This window comes from Miscanthus floridulus, unplaced genomic scaffold, assembly GCF_019320115.1.
Source record: "Miscanthus floridulus cultivar M001 unplaced genomic scaffold, ASM1932011v1 fs_2_1_2, whole genome shotgun sequence".
Taxonomy (NCBI): domain Eukaryota; kingdom Viridiplantae; phylum Streptophyta; class Magnoliopsida; order Poales; family Poaceae; genus Miscanthus; species Miscanthus floridulus.
Genome location: NW_027096541.1, coordinates 1 through 19007, shown reverse-complemented (window position 1 = coordinate 19007; position 19007 = coordinate 1). Strand labels below are relative to the sequence as shown.

At 38.8% G+C, this 19007-nt stretch overlaps 2 long non-coding RNA genes across 2 annotated transcripts; both read right to left on the bottom strand.

Annotated features, from left to right (window-relative positions):
• Positions 1 to 7849: 7849 nt before the first annotated feature.
• LOC136531187 (uncharacterized) lies at positions 7850 to 9206 on the bottom strand. Its single transcript, XR_010777977.1, has 3 exons — positions 9102 to 9206; positions 8152 to 8392; positions 7850 to 8036 (listed from the first exon to the last, which is right to left on the bottom strand). It is a non-coding gene; the product is annotated as an uncharacterized lncRNA (long non-coding RNA).
• Positions 9207 to 15427: 6221 nt separating this feature from the next.
• LOC136531186 (uncharacterized) lies at positions 15428 to 16995 on the bottom strand. Its single transcript, XR_010777976.1, has 3 exons — positions 16884 to 16995; positions 15742 to 15828; positions 15428 to 15544 (listed from the first exon to the last, which is right to left on the bottom strand). It is a non-coding gene; the product is annotated as an uncharacterized lncRNA (long non-coding RNA).
• Positions 16996 to 19007: the final 2012 nt, after the last annotated feature.

The following is a 19007-nucleotide window of genomic DNA, read 5'->3' as shown; positions in this document are numbered from 1 at the left end:
TACAGGATGCAGTGGTTAGGGCATGCATCAAACTTTCTAAGCTTCATCGCCACTGGCCGGATCAGCTTCTTGGCCCGATAAGTATTGGCGGGCACCTTGTTAGCCGTTGGGTACGTGGTGGCAAGGTAGCTTAACAACTCATTGAAGCTAGTGTCAGACCAACCATGACGAGCCTTCAACATCAACATATGGAGGTTAAAACGGAGCGCCATGCAGTCCTTTGGACAATCGCCGCCATCCTTATAGAGAGGATCAACTGCCGCCTGTTTCAACTCTCTGAAATTCTCCAACCACTTTGGGCAACCCAACACAACGTCGTCTTCATCGAAGTGTTTGACTAGATCTTCAACAAGCTGCACATCCTCGGGTTGGCTCACAGTATCCTGACCATCAACACCGTCGCCGGCTTCGTCGGCCATGTCTTGCATTACATCATCCACCGTGATGTAATCACGACAACTGTTGTCACTGTCGGCTGGCGCAGCTGCTGCGGAAGGACCTTTATTCACCGGTGGTGCTGTCGTCGTCGGCGTCGAAGAGGTAACTCCAGATGCAGCGCCACTCGCACCAACTCTTTCACCGTGAAATGTCCAGACTGTGTAGCCCTCGATGAAACCATACATGATCAAATGAGTTTGCACCTCGCTGTCTCGGTGGGCTTTCAGGTTCTTGCAACGAGAACATGGACATATGGTTGTCATCCGCTTCAGTCTCTCACGGTGAGCTTTACCAGCCGCAATAAACTTCCTTACTTCAAAGAGGTACCGCGGATCATTCACTCTATCGATCCGGTACATCCATTCCGATCTATCCATCGTATCTGCGAACATTATCCATCACAATCAACATTAAATAAAGAAGAATTAGGAGAAATTGATGATTTTTACGTCCAAAATCATGAAAAAGAGAGGAAATGACGATTTGAAAGATGAAGCATGCATCTATGATGAATCTAAAGTTAAAGAAATACATGACATCATTTTTTCCATTAAAATTGATCTAGATCTAGATCTAGATCTAAAGAGAACTCTAGGTGATGGAAATAGAGAGAGGGGATGGAAGGAGAGAGGGAGAGCCTTTATGAACCTCTTATGATGTCCTCCTCCCTCAAATCCAAGCCCTTCAACTCAAATCAAAAGTTTCCTCAAATTTTAGGGCAAAGCCTCCCCCCATGAGTTTTGAGAGAGGAAGACCCGTGGAGAAGAAGGAGGGTCTGAGGTCTGTATTTGTACAGGCTTTACCGCGGTGGGCAACATAAAATGCCCGCCTCGGTAAATCAAGTCTTTACCGCGGCGGGCAGTTTAAAGAGCCCGCTATGGTAAACCGTATTAACCGCGGCGGGCTATTCATACCGCCCGCCGCGGTAAATAACGATTTCCTGCGGCGGGCAGGTAAGGTTGCCCGCCGCGGTAAACCAATTTCCCGCAGCGGGCGCCCCGGTGGCCGGCCTCGCTGGCCGGCCACCGGTTAACCGTGGCGGGCAAAAAAGGTGCCCGCCACGGAGCGTGTTTTGGCCACGCTGCGCAAATTGATTCCTGTAGTAGTGCATGCGACTATGCTTGTGTTAGTCCTACTCGGTACTCACCGTATGCATCACTAGCTCGCTTCAGAACTAGGCTAACCCGGTCTTCTCCCTCGCTATCCCTAGCCACACACACATAGAACTCAGGCTCTATCGTCTCCCCAGGCAGTTCCACCCAAAAGGAACACTTATCTACGCAAATAGGGTTCTCTACAAATGCCGCTACCAGGGCTAACACAAGAACAACACACACAGAGGTTTCTTTTCTAGGGTCCCTAGCATAGAGACATCGCCCCATATGAACGAGCTTAAAGGAAGGCAGAGATTAAAACAGGAAAGCCTAGTTCATTTCCACAGAGCAAGCTTACATACGGCTTTCCCTTTTGAGAAAACCCAAGTACTTAGCACAAACCTTAGGGATTACCTTACAAGCGTAGGAAGATCATGGGGACTTTCTTTATTCTCTAATTTACAATGGTGGAGTGGCTACTAAGTAAGTGGAGTATTAGTACTAAAGGTGGATGAACTCAGAGGACTCCTGAGATCGTAGTCTTCATGGTGTATGTGTGAGTGGAGAGATGGTGGAGTGGTGGTGTGGAGTTGAGTCTTTAGTGGATGAGTTCCTAGTGATGGTCCTAGTGGTCTTCGGTCCGATTGGTAATCTTCGGTCCGATGTTGCATGAATGCGTCCAACGTCTCTCTTTATAGCACGAAGGGAGCCTTCTGGATCGTCCTTCATGCTTATCTTCTGGAGTTACTTCGTGCTTAAGTCTTCTGGTGTCTTCAATTATTCTCCTTTACTGCTGCCTGGACAGCTGGACGGAGCTGCGTGCTTCAATAATTATCCTAGCTACAGTAGAGTGACTTTATATTCCTTTTGCGTTGTCTTCAGACACACTCGGTCTTATCCTTCTGAATATTCTTTTAGTATGGCCTACCGTGCCCGAATGATTGATGTTGCAAACATCAAATCAAGGATTCTGGCATGTAGTATTATCTTTCCTCGACTGAATTGTTGATAACACCTTATCAACATAGGGAGTATATTGCTTATATAGAACATATATATTGATATTGAACTGAGTCTGTATTGACTCTTCTTATAACTCCTCAATATTTTCTTCGTTGTCTACTTCTTCAGGTTGCCATATTTCATACTAGGACAACAATTTACGATATTCTTTTCGTAATTGACATTATTTGCCATAACTAGGCTTTATTAGTCTTTGAACTTCTCTTTGTATTATACTATATCTTCCATAGTATTCTCGTAAGAATACTTTTATTATTTTATTTTGGTACATCATATAATATTCAGGAGCAAATTTGGTATTTCCTTTTAATTCTTTTGCTTCACTGAAAATTCTCCAATTATCATGGTTCGTGCCTTTTACGAACAGCTCTTCATAATTTTGCCATGAATCTGAAGTCTATGTAGTAGGAAATTTGTATGATCCCTTTGTGATATATATATATCATGGCATGCTGGTCTTATTGATTGTGTAAATTTTGGTGGATTGGAACAAACTTAATTTTGTATCTCTCTTGAATACATGCTAATTTCTTACAAGCTTCTTTGATAGTTATTCCTAGGTCTGATTGGAAAATTTCTTCAAGTGTGCCATATGTATCATGGACTAACTCATGATCAATAATAGTTTGTAGAGAGATATCATCTCCAATATTTTTTTGTATGCTTCTGAAATATATTAAATTTATATCAGCCCTCAATATTAAGAATCTTTGATGAGGCTTAATAATTAATTTATCATCAAGATGAAGTATAGGAAAAATATTTGCATTCGCAATTATTCCTAGATGCCTTTCTTTTCCTTGGTATAATTTCATAAAATAGTTTTCTATATCATGAAAGGTTTTGTAATGCCTTTCAGCATATTTCTTCCAAATTAGATCTATAATATCTCGAGTAAAGTATGACAAAATTTGTTCAGTCTTAAAACTTAATCTAGGAATGAAGAACTCTTGTGGAGTATTGTTTAAATATTTGTTTCCTTTTTCCTCTAGAATTACTTCTTCTGATTGCACTTTATTTTCCTCATATATTATTTTAGCTTCTGACTCATTTTTCATATCATTCTGCTGTTTTAGACATGATATACATGCTTGTCTTAAACATAACCTACATGTTGCTCTTTTTGCTGGATCTTGATAATATATATAAAATACACATTTTATATTGGAATCACCTTTTTTTTATAATCCCACTTGTATTCGCAGTTTATTTGATCACTCATTTCTATCTTTATTCCTGCTAACTCATCAATTAAGTCTAACTCTTCTTCACTTGATTCTTTTTCTTCGTCATATTCTATTTTATCTGTCTCTATAATTGAGTATATCGATTCATCATCCATTATATCATCATCACAGACTAAAATATTTTCATTCACACTATCTATTATTAGAATCTTTTCTTGTTCTTCTTGCTTATTGGAATACCTTTTCTTGTCTTTATTAGGACATGTTTTGCTTAAGTGATCTAGCGAGTTGCAAATAAAGCATCTACATGTACTATTGTAATTTTTTCTCGGATTATATCTTCTTACATTTCTCTTATGAAGGAATGGAGCTCTATTGTCTGATCTTAGAAAATAACGTATTTTGTCTTTATATTTCCTTTCTTATAATTCTTAGGATATTTCTTATTTCTAGATCTCTCTTCTCCATATGTCAATGGTATTTGAACTATTTTATTGTAAAAATTCTAATCTGATTGTTTCATTGATATTTGGGCTTGTATGTTCGTGCATATTTTTCTTAACTATTTGAAAACGAATGTTATAGCCTAAGAGATATTATATTCTTTACCATTATTTTCTTTTTAATATTCTTCAAATATCATAAAACCTAAAGGATCTGGCAATTTATTAAAATATCTTTCAACTATACCTTGGTTATAGCCTTGCTTGGCAGTCGTAGCATTATACAAATAGTGTTGAGAAAATTCTTTTATTCCTTTCTAGCTTGTTAGTGAAAATTTTTCTATTTCTTTTACTCTTTCATTCTGTAAAACAATAAATCCTAATTCAGGATCTTCACCTATTACAATACTTGATATAATATTTGCAAAATTATATGGGTTACTACCAGCTATTTTTAATTGGGCATAATGATTAGGGAAAGCTTCTACCCATTGTTCCCATAAAACTTTGATTGATTTTACTAAAAATGTTTCTAAATATGTAATCATATCTTCTACTCTATTTTTAATATTATGCTGATTTTCTATATACTTTTGGACTAGCAATTCTTTCCATATGCTAATTATATGTGCTGCTAAATTTAATATAGCACCATCACTTCTATAATTCTGGAATTGTACCGTCTTTTTAAATTCTCTTCTTTTTGAACCCATATGCTTATATTGTCCAGGTATATATCTATATGCAGGTTCTTCTTTTTCCGGTGGCCATGTTCATGGTTTTCTAGTTGGTCTCTCTTTTTCTCCTTCTATCTTTATTTCTGGACCTCGTCTTCTTTTTGATGAACTTGGATCTATTTCCATTGCTTCTATAGCATTATTTTTATGCAACTCTTTATTTTCTAAGAAGTTTATGAGAGTTACTGAGTTATTTCTGCATATCTCAATTGTATCTTCATCCTCTTCTTCATAGGTTTCTAGTAAAAACTTATTATTAATTTTTCATTGCTCTTCTTCGCTTATATCATTATCTTTTATGCCTTTTATCCTATCTTTGCTATATTCTAATTATTTTGAGCTTCCCTTACCCTATTTTCTATTTGTTTTGACACAAATTCATTTTCTTTATTCGGATGCTAAATTTTTTATTATTTAACTCTATCTTTCTTGACGTTATTAACTCTATATAACTCTCGTCTAAAGTAGAGTTCCTTTTCTCTTACAGCCGCCCATTGGCATACCATAGAGGTTTTGTACTCATCATGAATTTTGCTTAACTTTTGCTCATAATGTTTTATTTCATTATCTATATCTAATTTTTTCCATAAATTCACATATGATATGCCTTCTATTTTCTTCTAATTTTGCCTCTGAATTGGATGCTTCTAAATCATCTAAACTTTGTTCTTTATAATCTACAAACCTAATACTAGTCATCCCTCTATTATTTTCATAGCTTATGTGATCTTTAGGTTGTTTTAAAATTTTTAGTTCTATTAACGAGCTTATATTTCATTCTTCTCCTGCTCTTTCTTCGGAACTTATTTTCAGAGGACTCATAAATTTTATTCCTTTAGATTGCATACTTTCTATAACATTGTTCACATTTACCTTCTATTTGGTTCCACTTCTGTTGGTTAACCTTCCTATAAATTCTATGCTTACTAACAGATTTGTTCCTTTAAAGTCTTCATAGCCTTTGGTCTGAAATCCAAAAACCATCTTATCTATTAATTCTTTTACTGGCATTATTAAATCTGGGGCTATATATGTTATTAACATGTTTTCATTCATATCACCATCTAAAAATCCTAATTCTGCTTTGTTTATTGAGTCCCATCTTTTATCTAATAAAGTTATTAAAACCTTGGTTCCTAATTTTTTCCTTGTCATTCCTTTAATTCCAATGATAAATGTTCCCTGATGTATATATTTATACCCTGAATATTTTAAAGCATTCTCAAATTGTTTGCTAACAATTCTTAACTAAACAGGTTCAGTTAATACACTTAATTCTACTTCTCTAGATATTCTATATAATCCATTTTTATTTTTAAACCAACACATTTGATATATTTGTTGAGGCATTATTTTTCTTAAAGTATCTTTCTGATATCTTTCAAGATCTCTTTCTACATCTATTATTTCTTCTAAGGTTTCAATATCATCACATCCTCCCTTTAGTTTATCTATAAAACCTAGAGGTCTTATGTCTCTATTTACTAGCTGGAGTGACTTGTCTCTTCTAGAGAGGCTCTTAGATACTTCTATTTTTCTGAGTTTAAAGATATGGTAGACTCAACTATTCCTGCTGATGACAACATAATTTCTTTGTTATGCTCAACAATATTAATATTATCAATCTTCTTATATAGATAAGTTAACTCATTTTTAATATAATCACTATTTTGGTTGATTCTTCCTAGGGAAACTTTACTTTCTTCTAAAGTCTATAATGCTAATTCTAATTTATCATTGGTAGCTGAATATTGCTCTTCGAGGTGCTTATGTTCCTTGTGTAGTCTGTCAAATTTTAGTTCTAGATCGTCTTGCCTCTTTCCCCATTATATGTAAAAGTTATGTATCAAATCACCTATTAAGTTTATCTATCCGTGAGAGATATATCAAGTATGTTCTTTAGAGCTATTTAGTCTGCACCTTATATTTATATTCTCTTTAGTAGTGGTTGTCTTTCCTGTATTAACTTCTAAATTTAAATAATGTAACTTTTCAATCATCAACAGATTATAGTAAATCCCTCAAATTCAAAATCTAATAACCAGGCTCCGATACCACTGTTACATGATTACGCTAAACTGCTGCAACAAACTCGAACTCAAAATTTAAATTTAAAATTCTCGAGTTACTATTCACAACACTATTCAAATTCAGCGGTAACTATTCAATTTCATGAAACTATTCAAAATACTCGTTACTATTCAAATTTAGAATATGAATAGTGCACGAGCACTCACCCAAGAGTGGCTCAGGCACTCAAACCCTTCACTATTTAAGGCACTATTCAAGGCACTAGCCTTTGAATTGATAGTGGGTGGATAGTGGATACAGTATGCGTGCGTGATTAGCATGTGCATGATTAGTGAATATGCATATGCGGATTATGCTTCTCAGGATCTTTTGCGAGACCAATGTTTCAGCCGGTCGTACGACTATGCTTGTGTCAGTCCTACTCGGTACTCACCATATGCATCACTAGTTCGATTCAGAACCAGGCTAACCCTGTCTTCTCCATTGCTATCCCCAGCCACGCACACACAGAACTCAGGCTCTATCGTCTTCCCAGGTAGTTCCACCCAAAGAGAACACTTATCTGCGCAAATAGGGTTCTCTACAAACGCCGCTACCAGGGCTCACACGAGAACAACACACGCAAAAGTTTCTTCTCTAGGGTCCCTAGCATAGTGACATCGCCCCATATGAACGAGCTTAAAGGAAGACAGGGATTAAAACAGGAAAGCCTAGTTCATTTCTATAGAGCAAGCTTACATACGGTTTTCTCTTTCGAAAAACCCCAAGCAGTTAGCACAAACCTTAGAGGTTGCCTTACAAGCGCAGGAAGATCACGGAGACTTCCTTTATTCTAATTTATAGATAGTGGTGGAGTAATACAACAGTAGTGGAGTATTACTATTCGTGGTGGATGATTCTCAGAGTTCTTCCCTAAGGTTTCCTGTTGAATTTGTGGAGAGGCGCGGACGCCCCCTGCCCGTCCCAGCCGTCGAAGTAGAAGACATTGTCTCTTCTACTGACGGTTCTGGTAATATAAGCCTTTTCCTTCAGCACTCCGAGAATTCGTTCAGCGGCCTCGTCTATCGTGTTGGCCAAAATATCCTACATACATATGCACAAATGCGTCAGGCCATCGGGTTACAAGGTGCTCATCACTTGAAATTCAGAAGGAACAAAAATACAAAGAGAGAGATCTTGCTAATTCTGGGTGGTTTACCTCAGTACGCATGATGGATAGGATTGAAGTAACCGGCCGCGCCAGTCAGTTCGGCTTAGCTTTGGTGGATTACTTATCCGGTGTACCAGAACTATATCTTCAACAATTAATAATGCTTCAACCTCCACTTCAGTTTGGAAGGGAATGGTCGGCCATGCACACCGATTCCAACGACCAGACGACCGATCCCGTTTCCGTTATATATGGAATCTAACCCATCGCGATCATTCCATCCGCTGACCTGATCAACACACAAGCATGAAACTACTCGCTGAATCCCGAAATATAAGAGATCTTCAGTTTTTCTGTATCAAATTATCTTAAGTTTCTTTGACCAAGTTTGCATAGTAAAATCTTCGCTTCTATTACATAAAAAAGGTAAGTTATGAAAATACATTTTATAATAATGTGTCTAAGGAAGCTTAATTATTTGATGTCATATTCTTTTTTTTTATAGAATTTTTGTGAAATTTTTGACAATTTGAGTTAGACCAACTAAAAATACATCATATTTCAGGACGGAAGGGGAATTTAAGAACATATAAATTATCCATGTATATGTAGGGTCTCATGCATCGTAAATTTTATGCCACAAACGTGTGATGTATCCACTTCTCCAAATTAGTTGGTTTGCATGATTGGCAAAAGCTACATGCAGCATAGCAGCAGAGACCATCGATGAACTTGAACTTGCGCCGGAAGGGATCTAGTAATTAAATTGCATACCTCGTTTATATTTAATTGGCATGCAGTAGCAGGGCATATATAATTTTTTTTTTCTCGAATACGCAGCAGAAATTAGTTGTTTTTTTCCTCGAATATAGCAGGAGATATGTAGAAAGCTAAACGGATCAAACTAAAGATTGCATGTAATTTCCAATTAGTTGTTTTTCCCATGATTATGAGCATGTTATTACATACATTGTAGATCCAATAATTAAATTACATACCTCGGTTATGTTGAATTTGCATGCAGCTGCAGGAGATAGAAGCCAAACAGATGGAACCGACGATTGAGCGAGTGTTGTGCTTGTGTGCGTGAGGGTCTGAGGGAGAGTCTAGAGAGAAGCAAATGTTCATCAGAGATGATTCTTTGCTTATTGGGTGAGAAAAGTAGCTGGTGGTGGTAGTCCACATAAACTTTGCTTTTTAGCCAAATGTTCGGATAAACTTTTCTTTTGTGTGTCTGTATGCTCATCAGAGATGATTCTTTGCTTATTGGGTGAGAAAAAGAAAACAAAAGACGATTCTTTGCTTGGAACCAGCTAACGGGCCGCTGCAGAATTTTCAAAAGATAAAGATTAATAAAGGCATGCTAGTAATAAGTAGCAAGGCTCCTCTGTTCCTCGTTATATATCTGCCTGATCTGGTCCTACAGTAGAGTAGAGCGAATTGAGTAGACTGTCCTTTTGCTTTGTTGCCTGGTGAGGGACTCAAAGTGAGCAAAGTTAGGGAATCCAATGTACTCCCTCCATCCAAAAAACTTGATATTCTAGAATTCAAAAAATGTCTCAGAAAACTTGATGTTTTAGCTTTTAGCATCGTTTGGCTGTGGCTTGTCGTAAACGATCGTAAATTTCCAGCCGGAACAGTATTTTTCTCTCACACAAACCAGCCAACAGTACTTCTTCACGAACCAGCAACGATACGAACCAGCCAACCGAACAGGCTAGGGATATATGAGTAATTTCTTTTGAGTATTAATCTATCCTAAAAATCCTAAACCATTAAATTTTTTGGATGAAGGGAGTACTAGCTAGATGTAGAATCCGAGCTGCTGTTGTGACTTGTCGTTGCGTTTAACATTGGTCTATTACCAGTTAAAGAATGTTTTGAAGGCTCCACGCTAAATCTCACAAAATAAATCAAATACAAAATAAATTTTAGAAAACTACCACAATAGTTTGGCCAATAAAATAAGATTTCATATTAAATCTCAAGGTCTAGAAACTACCAGTTTGATCAAAGAAAGTAAAATAAAAATATTCTTTATACTACTTCTGGGCAAAGCCCAAATGGACACAGGACACTATAGCTTCACTTCTGCTCTTAATTCATTTGGTCATTTATTAGTTTGCGCCCATCTCTTCCGATTCCATGAAAAGTATTATTAACCCTTTTCAGTTTGTGACATATATTATATATTTTACGGTGCATGTATGCGTAATAAGCCATATCTATATTCTATATTTCTATATCTATATGTATATCTATATCAATATCGATATCTATATCTATATACTATAATAAAGCAAATCCTCACTAGAACATGTTCACGTCATTCCCAACTAAGTGCCCCACTAGCTTCCATTGCATGCAAGCTATCCATGTCATCCCTTATCAATTACAAAAATTATCCATGTCATCTTTATTATGTGTAATACTTTTAATCTTTAAGCTATCAACGTGTATCTCTTCATGTAAGGTGTCCACATCATTCCTTACCAAGTGCCCTACTAGCTTGCAATTTTTTCATGCAAACTATCCATGTCATCCCGTATCAATTATAAAAATTATTCATGTCATCTTTATTATGTGTAATACTTTTAAACTGTAATCTATCAACGTACAAGCCATCTACATGTGCTACTTGTTTCGTCATCCCATCCTTCCATGATGTGATCTGGGCCCCGTTTGGTAGGGCATTTTCGTTGGCTCCAAGAGCCGTTTGGAGCCGTTTTCTGCCATGCGGGGACGAACACGCCACACCCACGCGGTCTTGTCTTGCAATTATGCACGGAACCAAGAAACTCTGTGAGACAGACAAGTGAGCTGTAAGCCGTTCTATACAGACAGCAGCCAACTGTATGATTAGTCTTGCTCGTATAGAGTACATTACACGGAGAATGTTTAGCCTGTGAATAAATAATCAATCGTGTAGACTGTGAATGTTTGGCGTAGATGGTCTCGATATTCGGTTTCACGTGACAGCCTCAACGAGGCTCCACAGCTTGAACTTATCAGCTGGCTTATCAGCCAGAGTCTATAATATTTTTCTCTCACAACAAAAGGATTTGCTATATTTCAGGTGCCTGAAATGTAGCTTCATTTCAGGTGACATCTCCTAGCCTTCAGATCTGCATCCAACGGTCAGATTCTGTTGCAGTTGTTTCTGTACGCAGCCACTCATAACGGGTCCGCGAAAATAAACCCGTTAGGCACATCAGGTGTTACCGGGCCCGCCAAAGCTTAACGGGTGGATAAACCGATACCCGTTAACTAAAGTTGGTGCTCGTTTGGGCCGGAATGCAACTATTAGCCTAGTAAACACGTACAAGCTTACTAACAAAATAACAACTCTACCGCTGTAGAAAGAAACTCTGTCACAAATCAAAATTACCAGAGTACAATTCCTATTCTACCGCTGCAAAAATCACAAAAATGTGGCCTGTATGGCCACAAATCACAACAACTATTCTACAGCTCCATATATCGACCTAATCCTTTTGCTGCCGTAGCAGCCAATGAATGTCCACTCTCTTAACCATTTTATTTGTTTAGCTCAGTGCATCCAACTATTTCAGATGCTGCTAGATTTTGCACAATCTTAGATGCAAATTAAGTGTAATGCATTATATTGATATAAATTACTACCAGCCTGTTCGACAGGCCGTAAACGATCATGGATTATTTACTACTAGCTCATTTAGTGTGAGAGAAAAATATTGTTCCAGCTTATAATCCACGATCGTATACGAGCAAGCGAACAGGCTGTACATCACAAAATATTTACTCACACATAATGAGATGTTCTCGGTGAAAAAATACACAATGAATATGATCTTCAAAATTACAAAACAAGAATATGAAAATTGCACATTTTAAATAGTGCAAATACTCCATATTGTTAATGCAATTATACTGTATATGTATATAAATACAAAATCCAGCTCATGAATGTGGAGCCTGCTGATAGTACGATTAAACAGCACATAATGGTGTACATAAAAAGAATGACAAACTGGAATACAACCACACATATGAGAGAATAATTTACATATCTCATACTATCAGATGCCATAGGTTCACACAATGAGAGAATACAATTTCCAGAAGCACAGAAGAGGTAGAAAGAACCTTAACATGATCCTCCAGTTGCAGCCATATTTGGATGACACCCTAGTTCCTCAATCAAGTACTTGCACACCTCCAGATGGCCCTAGCATGCTGCTCGATCACCATTTTCTATGCCAAGGTTCCTTATGATACCTTACGCACAATGGCAAACAAGTTACCACATTGAGGAAGCAGATACCCAATACATGACCGCGCAATCACCAAGAAAAACAATCTCACCAGTGTAAAGGGGAAAACAGAAGTAACAGGATGATCTTAGAAGAGAGAGAGAGAGTGAGTACTGGTGCTGCCTAGTCTGGTTGCCCACGCCTCCGGGTATGGGATGGCCGCCGCCGCCGCCATCCCCGTTCATATGCTGTAGCGTCTGGCAGGCTGCACAGTAGTCGCCTGGCACGGTAGACGACGTCGTACTTTATCTGTTCGTCTGGTGCGGCAGACGACGCCGCACTTTATCCTGGTTCAAGTTCCGTCTCATCGGGCAGGCAGCACAGTGTGCGCCTAATACGACACAACGGCACCGCCCAACATGTGCGCAGGGCATGGCAATGTACGTACCTCCTCGGTTTTGCGGTTGACTTGGCATGTTCCCTTTAGCTGCTCCGCCTGCTCCCTGGGCCCACACCGACCGGGCGTCCCCAGTCGGTCGTTCCCAGTCGGCACCGACCATTTTGGTCGGGAAAGTGCGGCGTGAGTAGATCTGGCGTATTCCCCGTCGGGGAACTCGGTCGGAGTCGGACTGCGGTCTCGGCCAGCCTTCCCGGTCGGAGCGCCAACCAGGCCTTCTGGTCGAGGGCATCGGTTAGCGGTCGGATCATGGTCTCGGCCTGTCGTTGTGTATCTAGACCGGCCCAGACGCGTGCTGTCGCTATGCCGCCTGCTGGGACGAGTTTGCGGAGAAGCGGTCCTATTGGGGACCCCGGGTTGATGAACCCGACACTAGGTAACTAAATAGCTTGGGCGACATTTACACCACTAATCCAACCTGCTTATCAATGCAGGCCCTAAGAATGATCACATCACCAATGAAAAGACCATAGTTTAATCAGTACAAATCAATAAGTAATGAGGATTCCCTAAGTACTAATGGAAAATTAGTAGGGAAAGTGCTAAGCTAAAAAGAATACAAATCTCATCTATACAAGCAGATCCTACTGGCACACTACTGCAACCATTCTTGCATGTGAGTGAGCGGCCATAAGCAGCTCCAGCTATTGGAGATCACACTGGCACACTTTTGTAGAGAAAATATCATGAGCAAATATCATGCACAGAAACAGAAAAACTCCTATAGAAAATAACAAGGAGGAGCTTAGCTTCTGGAGTCTGTATTGTATTGATGTGCAAGGACAAGGACAAAAATGAGATGTGTTTTGGCACAAATCAGAATTAGCAAAGTTCATGAAGTGTTAGCACAAATCACAAGAGACAAATTTTTTCTATGAAAGGACAAGGACAAAAACTGGCTTCGGCAAGCACAAACCACAATAAATAAAACAAAAAGGTGAATTAGCACAAATCACAAGAAAAGGAGCATGCGGTCAATTTGGGTGGCCAATTAATTTATGTAATTTATGCAATGAACATGATGTTATAAGCTTAAATTAAATTATATTCAGACCTACAATTACATATGCTGAGAACCACAATTGCAGTGCCCAATAGCTGCAATTTACATTGTTGATGATTGCAATTGTGTAACTGAATGTTTTAATTGTGTAACTACAATTACAATTCTATCACAGGGTGGATCAAGCTACACAAGCCTTATGAACCAAGTCATAGTCTCACTACAAGTAAGGAGCAATTACTCATAAAAAATAGTGGCCAGTGAAACAAGCGGATAGACTGACCAAACATTTGAAATATTGCTGATTTGCGTGCTTCCAGTTATCTATGCTCAATAGTGTGGAATGATTGATGCTAACACCTTGCACATCTTCTACAAGTTCAATTCCTGTAGTAAATGTACAGAATCATATGACTGCTCCAAGAACAATGGATTTGGTGCAGCCAGCTCATCTCCCAACTGGAAGTAAAAGAGAAAAAAATTGTAAAAAAAGCTCTTTTTCTTTTGGGCAGCAGAGCAAAGGAACGCCAAGGGTTTCAGTCACAATATATTTTGTTTGGTTTCACATTACAGGAACCGATGCAGAAGCTTAAAAATCTTTTGCCTAGTCCTTTTAATTTTTTCAATAGAAGCACTACTATGGCGCTTGCTCCTAGCTGTAAAGCTTGACGTGATCTTTCAACTCCTTCTCAATGGTTTTTTTACCTTCTTCAATTTTCCCATGAACACTTGAGGTTGGAAATTTTATCAGAACCAGCCGTGGACAAAAGAAACAGAAATACTGCACATAGATTCAACAGTGACTTATAGTGACAAAAACTGCATGTAGTAGCCAAACACATTGTACAAAATATTCTGGATTTTCTTCACCGCAGTACTGTCTGAGTGGACAAATGTAAAAAAAAACTATTTTCAGGATAAGAAAAATTAGTTATAGTGGGAAAAGCAAAATAATTCCAACAGCTACACTAAACTAACTTAAACAAAGCAAACAATATAGATCAAGTTTTTATCTCACCTTGAATAACCACCCATGCTAGCACCAGCAGAAATCTCACCATGGAAGGCAAAGATAATATGCAAGCGTCTCTTGTATTCTCTAAGACTTGATGTTTGACCAAATTCATCAACACTGAATCTGCACACCACTTTTGCATTAGAGAAAATATACGTTTGTAGGAAGGGAGAGAAAAAAAATATACATACACCTTCTGATAATAGACAAATCCTCAGCTGTTGGAATACCAGAAGTCTGAGTAAGTAACGATCGCAATGGAAATCATAGCTGCACAAGTACAACAATATTCTGTTTAACCAAAAATCAAGCAATAATAAATAAATGAGCTTGGCAGTAATATAAACTCACCTTTGCAGCATTCATCTCATACTTTGCCTGGACCTCCTCAAGCAGTATAGGCCAACAATCTAACTCGAGTCTTTGCCATGAATACACAAGGAACAATAGTGATGCAAGATGATCTGCAGGGAAAAGAAGATTAAAACCATACAATACTACGTTTTGCCAGAAATATATTTTCAATGTTGGGCATATGACACAGTGTGCCACTAAAATTGAAAATGGGCAAATGAAAGAAGCATATGGACTGACCAAGATCAATATCTGATGGCTTCAAGTAATTTTGCAGCGGCACTAGCCGATGGTTGTGAGCTTGTGCTGTACAACCGAAGTGCCTATCACCTCTATGTTTTCATCTCAGTCCTTTTTCAGATGGGAGCAAGTACATTCTCCTGCATGCAACCAATAGAGTAACTAGGGAATTAGTCTCACCACAAGGCGAGTGATTCCACTTGTATCCTCATAAATAAAAATTTTATAGCTCTTGACTTAAAATAAATAAAGCTTTAAAGAGTTTTAATTCTAGGACTCATTAATAGGAAGCGCATACTTAATGGCTTATAGACATCCACAGAAAAAAGCACAATACCTTGTGAAGGTGGAAAGACATATCCCCAACCTCAACAGTGACATAACCTCAACGGTGACATTGCTAGGAAGTCCTGTTGTGCACAACCTAAAAGGTTCAAAAGCAGAATAACAATCAAAATTCAGATAAATCTATATATTCAGTAAGAACTGAAAGATGAGGTTCCTTATGGTAAAAAACAATGATGTGTGGCCACCTAATGGTTAATGTCAATGTCAAATTATTTGTACATCCTATTCCTGCCTATATTACTGTTCCAAGAACACATTCAAACATACACTTTCGTATTTTTGGTTAATGAACACAAGCAGCCATTTTCAAACAAGCAAACATGCAGAGTGCAAAGAACTTGCAATAGTTGTCATTCAGTTTTCAGAAAAAAAAAGTTAAGCTACATATATAACACCTAAGCTGATGATTGCAACATTCAGATGCATTTATCTATTTGAGCTTTTGGATCAGCAGAGTTCATCTATTTGAGATACCTTCAGATCATGAGAAGCAGGGCATTCAATTTTCAGGAAAAAACAAACACCACGTCACATGCATTCAGTTTTTAGAAAATTAAAAGCTTGCAACACAGGACAATGGTCGACCAAGAGATCTGCCCGCATTCATATTGAGAGCAAATTATGTTGAGCAAGAAAACAACTGTTATCACCTAGGGGCTAGGGTGCTGGACTGCTGGTGATTTGTTCGCCGACGCAGTAGTTGCTAATTGGCAACTGATAAGATATATGGGTGTACTCATGTATAAATCCAGACCAGTGATGCGGTTGGAAAAGGAAGCTATTATTTGTTTCAATGTCTAAAAGCTGCACTTTGAACTTACTGCAATTAAAACTGGCCTACGACTAGACCAGATCAGTAGAATTCAGGAATGCTCGCACAGCACGAGTTACTTCAGAAAGAGACTACTGACAAGAACCTGAAGCTAAAACACTAGATAGAATCGCATCAGAGAATATCGAAGAGTGCATGCATGTATTGAAATGTGCGCTAATTCCTTCAATGTTTTCTAATCCGCAGAAACAATATTAGCCTGATAGTCAAGCTCTCAGGCTTTGTTTGGCAGTAAGGTACAACAAAAAAGGAACAACTAAAAACAGCGGAGCAGAAGAAAGCAGATCGAGCTTCATTACCTTCTTGGACAGTTTATGTTCTCTAGCAAACATAGGAGGTCAGACTGGATGCAGTTTCTTGGTGTCCCTGTCCGAAATCAGGACACCGATTGCTCTGAAATGAGACTACATGTTCAGAATACCATGTTCAGATATGGGATGGATGGAAGTGGAACCCCTCCAGTTTTCATGAACCTAGTAAGATAGAAAATTTGTCATGGACAACGACACTAAAACTGCATTGGATCTGTTCAATGTCAGATTCAACGGCAGCAGCATGCCACTTGGGTCAGACAAGGTCGCAGTCTCATGTGCTTTGTCGGCAAATGAACTACGAATCCAACCCACATACCAATGAAATCCTAGACAAGCAAAACCTAATTAACGGGAACAACTACTACATGAACCACATCATCCAAAACCAGATCTACAAAGCCACACCACACTGAAAAAACATCTGAGCCAACCCCTAAACTCAAATGAGCAAGCAGCAATGCCCAACTTAGCTACGAATCCACTGCTTACAAGCAATCCGAACCAAAACCACTAACAAAATCAAAGAGGGCCAAATCGAATCAGCAGCAACAAGGGATTTTCAAGCAACAAACCTCAATGGAGCGTGTGGTGAACGCAGGTAGGTGCCGATCTCAAGGAATGGCGGAGGCGACCGAGCCTCCGAATCAGCGAAGGGGAGGCTCCGACTCGGCTCGACTGGGAGGAGCGCGTAGTTCGCCACAAGAGTCGCCGTCCCGCGACGAGCTCGAGAAACTCCGAAATGCAAATGCCCGGTCTGTTCGGTGTTAGCGGGTCTGGCTTCCAGTGGATCACGTTCGTTTTCCAATACAAACCCAACAGAGCGCACGGATCTTCAAGCTCCATCAACGGACGCAGCGTCGCCTGAAGCTAACAGAGATTTCAGGCGAGTGTAGTATAGCAAAAGTGATATATAAAGGAAATGAATTATTTTAGTACATTTCCATTTGTCCTAAACGTCAACTTTTGTTGACTAGAGGGAGTATTGTTTAGGCTGGTGTTAGTAAGAGAGATCACAAGACTAATAAACTTAGCATTCAAGTTGATGCATACCAATTGGGTTATTAATATTAGTAACAAATCAAATCACTGGAGAGATCGGATGAATGAGATAGTCACATATATGTATTAAGTCTGCAAATCAACATGTCCTATGACTGTGACTGTGAGATACATACCTCATTTTCCTCCAGGTGTAGCCTCGGTATGAAGTTGTGATATGATGAAGGACTAAACTGAAGCAAGTAACTGCCGAAGTTATTAGTCTTCACCCAGAGCAGAATAAATTATGCAGCAGTCAGTATCATAGCGCCGTGTAGGAATGCACGTGACACCTGTGTATTGAGGACTCTCCCGTGGTTTGTCCCTCCTGAGATCTCAATGGTTTTTCTGTATACACAAGTTATATCACTTGATTGAAGGCACATGCACATACATGATACTGGATCTTCCTAATATAGCAATATATATGTCTAAATGGGAGCAATTTAAAATTGGGACACCCAGTCGAGTAGTTGTTGTTGCTATAAGAAAAGCCTGTTCATTTGAGCAATGTCAAAGCTAAACATTGACTTCATCACACACAAAAAACACTCCTGTGGCAAAAAAGAACCGGCTCATCTTGTCTAGTCAAATCGCATGCCCTTGATGTAACCAACAGAGAGCGAGTCCAGTAGCAACATATGGCAGTCAGTAAGATATCTACAGATTTCTCGAGACATGTCTGAAAATTTATATATCTTTTGAACTGACAGCTGCTAAAAGATTTCCACAATTTGAACCGGGGAGGACTTTGAGCGATCCAATAATTATCTTGGCTTGGGGTTAAAAGTTGTCCAATTCTTGGAAAAGAAAGTTTCCTGGCAGGAAATAGCCATGCTAGTGACATGAACCTTCCACCCAATGCCTCCTCATTCATGCATAAGATTGCTGACTCTAAGTGTACAATGACCTGTGATCTACTGACAAGATGAAATATTTTACAGGTTGGCCGGCAGGACCCTATGCTGCAAAACTTTCTAAACGAGCAGTGACCACGGAGGATCAAAATGCAAATGAGAAAAGAAAAGAAAAGGTGGCAAGGAATCTCTGTGACTTCAAAAGTTGCTTCCC